The sequence below is a fragment of the Rhinopithecus roxellana genome, chromosome 11 (genome assembly GCF_007565055.1).
Source record: "Rhinopithecus roxellana isolate Shanxi Qingling chromosome 11, ASM756505v1, whole genome shotgun sequence".
NCBI classification, from domain to species: Eukaryota; Metazoa; Chordata; class Mammalia; order Primates; family Cercopithecidae; genus Rhinopithecus; species Rhinopithecus roxellana.
The window spans coordinates 94,954,843-94,965,970 of NC_044559.1; positions in this window are offsets into that span (position 1 = coordinate 94,954,843).

An 11,128-nucleotide genomic window follows, 5' to 3' on the forward strand; every position below is an offset into this window, starting at 1 on the left:
AAGAAGCTTTCTGAGAAACTTCTTTCTGATCTGTGAGTTCATCTCACAGAGTTACAACCTCTGCCTCAAGAAGCAGTTTGCTAACACTCTTTTCGTGGAATCTGCAAAGTGATATTTGGGAGCCTATTGGGGCCCATGGTGATAAAGGAATTATCCTCACATAATAACTAAAGAGAAGCTTTCTGAGAAACTGCATTGCCATGTGTGAATGCAACTCACAGAGTTACACGTTTCTCTTCAGTGATCAGTTTGTTAGCACAGTTTTCTGGAAATCTGCAATTAGATACTTCATAGCGCCATGAACATTACAGTGACAAAGGAAATATCCACAGATGAAAACTAGAAAGAAGCTTTCTTAGAAACTTCTTGGTGATGTGTGAATTCATCTCACAGAGTTACACTTATGTTTCGTGGAGCAGTCCATTAACACTGTCTTTGAGGAATCTGAGAAGGGCTTCTTTGGATCACATTGAGGCCTACGCTGATAAAGGAAATTTCATCCGTTCAAAACGTGAAAGAAGCTTTCTGAGAAACTTCTTTCTGATCTGTGAGTTCATCTCACAGAGTTACAACCTCTGCCTCAAGAAGCAGTTTGCTAACACTCTTTTCGTGGAATCTGCAAAGTGATATTTGGGAGCCTATTGGGGCCCATGGTGATAAAGGAAATATCCTCACATAATAACTAAAGAGAAGCTTTCTGAGAAACTGCATTGCCATGTGTGAATGCAACTCACAGAGTTACACGTTTCTCTTCAGTGATCAGTTTGTTAGCACAGTTTTCTGGAAATCTGCAATTAGATACTTCATAGCGCCATGAACATTACAGTGACAAAGGAAATATCCACAGATGAAAACTAGAAAGAAGCTTTCTTAGAAACTTCTTGGTGATGTGTGAATTCATCTCACAGAGTTACACTTATGTTTCGTGGAGCAGTCCATTAACACTGTCTTTGAGGGAACTGAGAAGGGCTTCTTTGGATCACATTGAGGCCTACGCTGATAAAGGAAATTTCATCCGTTCAAAACGTGAAAGAAGCTTTCTGAGAAACTTCTTCTGATCTGTGAGTTCATCTCACAGAGTTACAACCTCTGCCTCAAGAAGCAGTTTGCTAACACTCTTTTCGTGGAATCTGCAAAGTGATATTTGGGAGCCTATTGGGGCCCATGGTGATAAAGGAATTATCCTCACATAATAACTAAAGAGAAGCTTTCTGAGAAACTGCATTGCCATGTGTGAATGCAACTCACAGAGTTACACGTTTCTCTTCAGTGATCAGTTTGTTAGCACAGTTTTCTGGAAATCTGCAATTAGATACTTCATAGCGCCATGAACATTACAGTGACAAAGGAAATATCCACAGATGAAAACTAGAAAGAAGCTTTCTTAGAAACTTCTTGGTGATGTGTGAATTCATCTCACAGAGTTACACTTATGTTTCGTGGAGCAGTCCATTAACACTGTCTTTGAGGAATCTGAGAAGGGCTTCTTTGGATCACATTGAGGCCTACGCTGATAAAGGAAATTTCATCCGTTCAAAACGTGAAAGAAGCTTTCTGAGAAACTTCTTTCTGATCTGTGAGTTCATCTCACAGAGTTACAACCTCTGCCTCAAGAAGCAGTTTGCTAACACTCTTTTCGTGGAATCTGCAAAGTGATATTTGGGAGCCTATTGGGGCCCATGGTGATGAAGGAATTATCCTCACATAATAACTAAAGAGAAGCTTTCTGAGAAACTGCATTGCCATGTGTGAATGCAACTCACAGAGTTACACGTTTCTCTTCAGTGATCAGTTTGTTAGCACAGTTTTCTGGAAATCTGCAATTAGATACTTCATAGCGCCATGAACATTACAGTGACAAAGGAAATATCCACAGATGAAAACTAGAAAGAAGCTTTCTTAGAAACTTCTTGGTGATGTGTGAATTCATCTCACAGAGTTACACTTATGTTTCGTGGAGCAGTCCATTAACACTGTCTTTGGGGAAACTGAGAAGGGCTTCTTTGGATCACTTTGAGGCCTACGCTGATAAAGGAAATTTCATCCGTTCAAAACGTGAAAGAAGCTTTCTGAGAAACTTCTTTCTGATCTGTGAGTTCATCTCACAGAGTTACAACCTCTGCCTCAAGAAGCAGTTTGCTAACACTCTTTTCGTGGAATCTGCAAAGTGATATTTGGGAGCCTATTGGGGCCCATGGTGGTGAAGGAATTATCCTCACATAATAACTAAAGAGAAGCCTTCTGAGAAACTGCATTGCCATGTGTGAATGCAACTCACAGAGTTACACGTTTCTCTTCAGTGATCAGTTTGTTAGCACAGTTTTCTGGAAATCTGCAATTAGATACTTCATAGCGCCATGAACATTACAGTGACAAAGGAAATATCCTCAGATGAAAACTAGAAAGAAGCTTTCTTAGAAACTTCTTGGTGATGTGTGAATTCATCTCACAGAGTTACACTTATGTTTCGTGGAGCAAGTCCATTAACACTGTCTTTGAGGAATCTGAGAAGGGCTTCTTTGGATCACATTGAGGCCTACGCTGATAAAGGAAATTTCATCCGTTCAAAACGTGAAAGAAGCTTTCTGAGAAACTTCTTTCTGATCTGTGAGTTCATCTCACAGAGTTACAACCTCTGCCTCAAGAAGCAGTTTGCTAACACTCTTTTCGTGGAATCTGCAAAGTGATATTTGGGAGCCTATTGGGGCCCATGGTGATAAAGGAATTATCCTCACATAATAACTAAAGAGAAGCTTTCTGAGAAACTGCATTGCCATGTGTGAATGCAACTCACAGAGTTACACGTTTCTCTTCAGTGATCAGTTTGTTAGCACAGTTTTCTGGAAATCTGCAATTAGATACTTCATAGCGCCATGAACATTACAGTGACAAAGGAAATATCCACAGATGAAAACTAGAAAGAAGCTTTCTTAGAAACTTCTTGGTGATGTGTGAATTCATCTCACAGAGTTACACTTATGTTTCGTGGAGCAGTCCATTAACACTGTCTTTGAGGAATCTGAGAAGGGCTTCTTTGGATCACATTGAGGCCTACGCTGATAAAGGAAATTTCATCCGTTCAAAACGTGAAAGAAGCTTTCTGAGAAACTTCTTTCTGATCTGTGAGTTCATCTCACAGAGTTACAACCTCTGCCTCAAGAAGCAGTTTGCTAACACTCTTTTCGTGGAATCTGCAAAGTGATATTTGGGAGCCTATTGGGGCCCATGGTGATAAAGGAATTATCCTCACATAATAACTAAAGAGAAGCTTTCTGAGAAACTGCATTGCCATGTGTGAATGCAACTCACAGAGTTACACGTTTCTCTTCAGTGATCAGTTTGTTAGCACAGTTTTCTGGAAATCTGCAATTAGATACTTCATAGCGCCATGAACATTACAGTGACAAAGGAAATATCCACAGATGAAAACTAGAAAGAAGCTTTCTTAGAAACTTCTTGGTGATGTGTGAATTCATCTCACAGAGTTACACTTATGTTTCGTGGAGCAGTCCATTAACACTGTCTTTGAGGAATACTGAGAAGGGCTTCTTTGGATCACATTGAGGCCTACGCTGATAAAGGAAATTTCATCCGTTCAAAACGTGAAAGAAGCTTTCTGAGAAACTTCTTTCTGATCTGTGAGTTCATCTCACAGAGTTACAACCTCTGCCTCAAGAAGCAGTTTGCTAACACTCTTTTCGTGGAATCTGCAAAGTGATATTTGGGAGCCTATTGGGGCCCATGGTGATAAAGGAATTATCCTCACATAATAACTAAAGAGAAGCTTTCTGAGAAACTGCATTGCCATGTGTGAATGCAACTCACAGAGTTACACGTTTCTCTTCAGTGATCAGTTTGTTAGCACAGTTTTCTGGAAATCTGCAATTAGATACTTCATAGCGCCATGAACATTACAGTGACAAAGGAAATATCCACAGATGAAAACTAGAAAGAAGCTTTCTTAGAAACTTCTTGGTGATGTGTGAATTCATCTCACAGAGTTACACTTATGTTTCGTGGAGCAGTCCATTAACACTGTCTTTGAGGAATCTGAGAAGGGCTTCTTTGGATCACATTGAGGCCTACGCTGATAAAGGAAATTTCATCCGTTCAAAACGTGAAAGAAGCTTTCTGAGAAACTTCTTTCTGATCTGTGAGTTCATCTCACAGAGTTACAACCTCTGCCTCAAGAAGCAGTTTGCTAACACTCTTTTCGTGGAATCTGCAAAGTGATATTTGGGAGCCTATTGGGGCCCATGGTGATAAAGGAATTATCCTCACATAATAACTAAAGAGAAGCTTTCTGAGAAACTGCATTGCCATGTGTGAATGCAACTCACAGAGTTACACGTTTCTCTTCAGTGATCAGTTTGTTAGCACAGTTTTCTGGAAATCTGCAATTAGATACTTCATAGCGCCATGAACATTACAGTGACAAAGGAAATATCCACAGATGAAAACTAGAAAGAAGCTTTCTTAGAAACTTCTTGGTGATGTGTGAATTCATCTCACAGAGTTACACTTATGTTTCGTGGAGCAGTCCATTAACACTGTCTTTGAGGAATCTGAGAAGGGCTTCTTTGGATCACATTGAGGCCTACGCTGATAAAGGAAATTTCATCCGTTCAAAACGTGAAAGAAGCTTTCTGAGAAACTTCTTTCTGATCTGTGAGTTCATCTCACAGAGTTACAACCTCTGCCTCAAGAAGCAGTTTGCTAACACTCTTTTCGTGGAATCTGCAAAGTGATATTTGGGAGCCTATTGGGGCCCATGGTGATAAAGGAATTATCCTCACATAATAACTAAAGAGAAGCTTTCTGAGAAACTGCATTGCCATGTGTGAATGCAACTCACAGAGTTACACGTTTCTCTTCAGTGATCAGTTTGTTAGCACAGTTTTCTGGAAATCTGCAATTAGATACTTCATAGCGCCATGAACATTACAGTGACAAAGGAAATATCCACAGATGAAAACTAGAAAGAAGCTTTCTTAGAAACTTCTTGGTGATGTGTGAATTCATCTCACAGAGTTACACTTATGTTTCGTGGAGCAGTCCATTAACACTGTCTTTGAGGAATCTGAGAAGGGCTTCTTTGGATCACATTGAGGCCTACGCTGATAAAGGAAATTTCATCCGTTCAAAACGTGAAAGAAGCTTTCTGAGAAACTTCTTTCTGATCTGTGAGTTCATCTCACAGAGTTACAACCTCTGCCTCAAGAAGCAGTTTGCTAACACTCTTTTCGTGGAATCTGCAAAGTGATATTTGGGAGCCTATTGGGGCCCATGGTGATAAAGGAATTATCCTCACATAATAACTAAAGAGAAGCTTTCTGAGAAACTGCATTGCCATGTGTGAATGCAACTCACAGAGTTACACGTTTCTCTTCAGTGATCAGTTTGTTAGCACAGTTTTCTGGAAATCTGCAATTAGATACTTCATAGCGCCATGAACATTACAGTGACAAAGGAAATATCCACAGATGAAAACTAGAAAGAAGCTTTCTTAGAAACTTCTTGGTGATGTGTGAATTCATCTCACAGAGTTACACTTATGTTTCGTGGAGCAGTCCATTAACACTGTCTTTGGGGAACTGAGAAGGGCTTCTTTGGATCACATTGAGGCCTACGCTGATAAAGGAAATTTCATCCGTTCAAAACGTGAAAGAAGCTTTCTGAGAAACTTCTTTCTGATCTGTGAGTTCATCTCACAGAGTTACAACCTCTGCCTCAAGAAGCAGTTTGCTAACACTCTTTTCGTGGAATCTGCAAAGTGATATTTGGGAGCCTATTGGGGCCCATGGTGATAAAGGAATTATCCTCACATAATAACTAAAGAGAAGCTTTCTGAGAAACTGCATTGCCATGTGTGAATGCAACTCACAGAGTTACACGTTTCTCTTCAGTGATCAGTTTGTTAGCACAGTTTTCTGGAAATCTGCAATTAGATACTTCATAGCGCCATGAACATTACAGTGACAAAGGAAATATCCACAGATGAAAACTAGAAAGAAGCTTTCTTAGAAACTTCTTGGTGATGTGTGAATTCATCTCACAGAGTTACACTTATGTTTCGTGGAGCAGTCCATTAACACTGTCTTTGAGGAATCTGAGAAGGGCTTCTTTGGATCACATTGAGGCCTACGCTGATAAAGGAAATTTCATCCGTTCAAAACGTGAAAGAAGCTTTCTGAGAAACTTCTTTCTGATCTGTGAGTTCATCTCACAGAGTTACAACCTCTGCCTCAAGAAGCAGTTTGCTAACACTCTTTTCGTGGAATCTGCAAAGTGATATTTGGGAGCCTATTGGGGCCCATGGTGATAAAGGAATTATCCTCACATAATAACTAAAGAGAAGCTTTCTGAGAAACTGCATTGCCATGTGTGAATGCAACTCACAGAGTTACACGTTTCTCTTCAGTGATCAGTTTGTTAGCACAGTTTTCTGGAAATCTGCAATTAGATACTTCATAGCGCCATGAACATTACAGTGACAAAGGAAATATCCACAGATGAAAACTAGAAAGAAGCTTTCTTAGAAACTTCTTGGTGATGTGTGAATTCATCTCACAGAGTTACACTTATGTTTCGTGGAGCAGTCCATTAACACTGTCTTTGAGGAATCTGAGAAGGGCTTCTTTGGATCACATTGAGGCCTACGCTGATAAAGGAAATTTCATCCGTTCAAAACGTGAAAGAAGCTTTCTGAGAAACTTCTTTCTGATCTGTGAGTTCATCTCACAGAGTTACAACCTCTGCCTCAAGAAGCATTTTGCTAACACTCTTTTCGTGGAATCTGCAAAGTGATATTTGGGAGCCTATTGGGGCCCATGGTGATGAAGGAAATATCCTCACATCATAACTAAAGAGAAGCTTTCCGAGAAACTGCATTGCCATGTGTGAATGCAACTCACAGAGTTACACGTTTCTCTTCAGTGATCAGTTTGTTAGCACAGTTTTCTGAAAATCTGCAATTAGATACTTCGTAGCGCCATGAACATTACAGTGACAAAGGAAATATCCACAGATGAAAACTAGAAAGAAGCTTTCTTAGAAACTTCTTGGTGATGTGTGAATTCATCTCACAGAGTTACACTTATGTTTCGTGGAGCAGTCCATTAACACTGTCTTTGAGGAATCTGAGAAGGGCTTCTTTGGATCACATTGAGGCCTACGCTGATAAAGGAGATTTCATGCGTTCAAAACGAGAAAGAAGCTTTCTGAGAAACTTCTTTCTGATCTGTGAGTTCATCTCACAGAGTTACAACCTCTACCTCAAGAAGCAGTTTGCTAACACTCTTTTCGTGGAATCTGCAAAGTGATATTTGGGAGCCTATTGGGGCCCATGGTGATAAAGGAATTATCCTCACATAATAACTAAAGAGAAGCTTTCTGAGAAACTGCATTGCCATGTGTGAATGCAACTCACAGAGTTACACGTTTCTCTTCAGTGATCAGTTTGTTAGCACAGTTTTCTTAAAATCGGCAATTAGATACTTCGTAGCGCCATGAACATTACAGTGACAGAGGAAATATCCACAGATGAAAACTAGAAAGAAGCTTTCTTAGAAACTTCTTGGTGATGTGTGAATTCATCTCACAGAGTTACACTTATGTTTCGTGGTGCAGTCCATTAACACTGTCTTTGAGGAATCTGAGAAGGGCTTCTTTGGATCACATTGAGGCCTACGCTGATAAAGGAGATTTCATGCGTTCAAAACGAGAAAGAAGCTTTCTGAGAAACTTCTTTCTGATCTGTGAGTTCATCTCACAGAGTTACAACCTCTACCTCAAGAAGCAGTTTGCTAACACTCTTTTCGTGGAATCTGCAAAGTGATATTTGGGAGCCTATTGGGGCCCATGGTGATGAAGGAAATATCCTCATATCATAACTAAAGAGAAGCTTTCCGAGAAACTGCATTGCCATGTGTGAATGCAACTCACAGAGTTACACGTTTCTCTTCAGTGATCAGTTTGTTAGCACAGTTTTCTAAAAATCTGCAATTAGATGCTTCATAGCGCCATGAACATTACAGTGACAAAGGAAATATCCACAGATGAAAACTAGAAAGAAGCTTTCTTAGAAACTTCTTGGTGATGTGTGAATTCATCTCACAGAGTTACACTTATGTTTCGTGGTGCAGTCCATTAACACTGTCTTTGAGGAATCTGAGAAGGGCTTCTTTGGATCACATTGAGGCCTACGCTGATAAAGGAAATTTCATCCGTTCAAAACGTGAAAGAAGCTTTCTGAGAAACTTCTTTCTGATCTGTGAGTTCATCTCATAGAGTTACAACCTCTGCCTCAAGAAGCAGTTTGCTAACACTCTTTTCGTGGAATCTGCAAAGTGATATTTGGGAGCCTATTGGGGCCCATGGTGATGAAGGAAATATCCTCATATCATAACTAAAGAGAAGCTTTCCGAGAAACTGCATTGCCATGTGTGAATGCAACTCACAGAGTTACACGTTTCTCTTCAGTGATCAGTTTGTTAGCACAGTTTTCTAAAAATCTGCAATTAGATGCTTCATAGCGCCATGAACATTACAGTGACAAAGGAAATATCCACAGATGAAAACTAGAAAGAAGCTTTCTTAGAAACTTCTTGGTGATGTGTGAATTCATCTCACAGAGTTACACTTATGTTTCGTGGAGCAGTCCATTAACACTGTCTTTGGGGAAACTGAGAAGGGCTTCTTTGGATCACTTTGAGGCCTATGCTGATAAAGGAAATTTCATCCATTCAATACGTGAAAGAAGCTTTCTGAGAAACTTCCTTCTGATCTGTGAGTTCATCTCACAGAGTTACAACCTCTGCCTCAAGAAGCAGTTTGCTAACACTCTTTTCGTGGAATCTGCAAAGTGTTATTTGGGAGCCAATTGGGGCCCATGGTGATAAAGGAATTATCCTCACATAATAACTAAAGAGAAGCTTTCTGAGAAACTGCATTGCCATGTGTGAATGCAACTCACAGAGTTACACGTTTCTCTTCAGTGATCAGTTTGTTAGCACAGTTTTCTGGAAATCTGCAATTAGATACTTCATAGCGCCATGAACATTACAGTGACAAAGGAAATATCCACAGATGAAAACTAGAAAGAAGCTTTCTTAGAAACTTCTTGGTGATGTGTGAATTCATCTCACAGAGTTACACTTATGTTTCGTGGAGCAGTCCATTAACACTGTCTTTGAGGAATCTGAGAAGGGCTTCTTTGGATCACATTGAGGCCTACGCTGATAAAGGAAATTTCATCCGTTCAAACGTGAAAGAAGCTTTCTGAGAAACTTCTTTCTGATCTGTGAGTTCATCTCACAGAGTTACAACCTCTGCCTCAAGAAGCAGTTTGCTAACACTCTTTTCGTGGAATCTGCAAAGTGATATTTGGGAGCCTATTGGGGCCCATGGTGATAAAGGAATTATCCTCACATAATAACTAAAGAGAAGCTTTCTGAGAAACTGCATTGCCATGTGTGAATGCAACTCACAGAGTTACACGTTTCTCTTCAGTGATCAGTTTGTTAGCACAGTTTTCTGGAAATCTGCAATTAGATACTTCATAGCGCAATGAACATTACAGTGACAAAGGAAATATCCACAGATGAAAACTAGAAAGAAGCTTTCTTAGAAACTTCTTGGTGATGTGTGAATTCATCTCACAGAGTTACACTTATGTTTCGTGGAGCAGTCCATTAACACTGTCTTTGAGGAATCTGAGAAGGGCTTCTTTGGATCACATTGAGGCCTACGCTGATAAAGGAAATTTCATCCGTTCAAAACGTGAAAGAAGCTTTCTGAGAAACTTCTTTCTGATCTGTGAGTTCATCTCACAGAGTTACAACCTCTGCCTCAAGAAGCAGTTTGCTAACACTCTTTTCGTGGAATCTGCAAAGTGATATTTGGGAGCCTATTGGGGCCCATGGTGATAAAGGAATTATCCTCACATAATAACTAAAGAGAAGCTTTCTGAGAAACTGCATTGCCATGTGTGAATGCAACTCACAGAGTTACACGTTTCTCTTCAGTGATCAGTTTGTTAGCACAGTTTTCTGGAAATCTGCAATTAGATACTTCATAGCGCAATGAACATTACAGTGACAAAGGAAATATCCACAGATGAAAACTAGAAAGAAGCTTTCTTAGAAACTTCTTGGTGATGTGTGAATTCATCTCACAGAGTTACACTTATGTTTCGTGGAGCAGTCCATTAACACTGTCTTTGAGGAATCTGAGAAGGGCTTCTTTGGATCACATTGAGGCCTACGCTGATAAAGGAAATTTCATCTCGTTCAAAACGTGAAAGAAGCTTTCTGAGAAACTTCTTTCTGATCTGTGAGTTCATCCACAGAGTTACAACCTCTGCCTCAAGAAGCAGTTTGCTAACACTCTTTTCGTGGAATCTGCAAAGTGATATTGGGGAGCCTATTGGGGCCCATGGTGATAAAGGAATTATTCCTCACATAATAACTAAAGAGAAGCTTTCTGAGAAACTGCATGGCCATGTGTGAATGGCAACTCACAGAGTACAGTTTCTCTTCAGTGATCAGTTTGTTAGCACAGTTTTCTGGAAATCGCAATTAGATGCTTCATAGCGCAATGAACAATTACAGTGACAAAGGAAATATCCCACAGATGAAAACTAGAAAGAAGCTTTCTTAGAAACTTCTTGGTGATGTGTGAATTCATCTCACAGAGTACACTTATGTTTCGTGGAGCAGGTCCATTAACACTGTCTTTGAGGAATCTGAGAAGGCTTCTTTGGATCACATTGAGGCCTACGCTGATAAAGGAAATTTCATCCGTTCAAAACGTGAAAGAAGCTTCTGAGAAACTTCTTTCTGATCTGTAGTTTCTCACAGAGTTACAACCTCTGCCTCAAGAACAGTTTGCTAACACTCTTTTCGTGGAATCTGCAAAGTGATATTGGGAGCCTATTGGGGCCCATGGTGTAAAGGAAATATCCTCACATAATAACTAAAGAGAAGCTTTCTGAGAAACTGCATTGCATGTGTGAGCAACTCACAGAGTTACACGTTTCTCTTCAGTGATCAGTTTGTTAGCACAGTTTCTGGAAATCTGCAATTAGATACTTCATAGCGCAATGAACATTACGTGACAAAGGAAATAT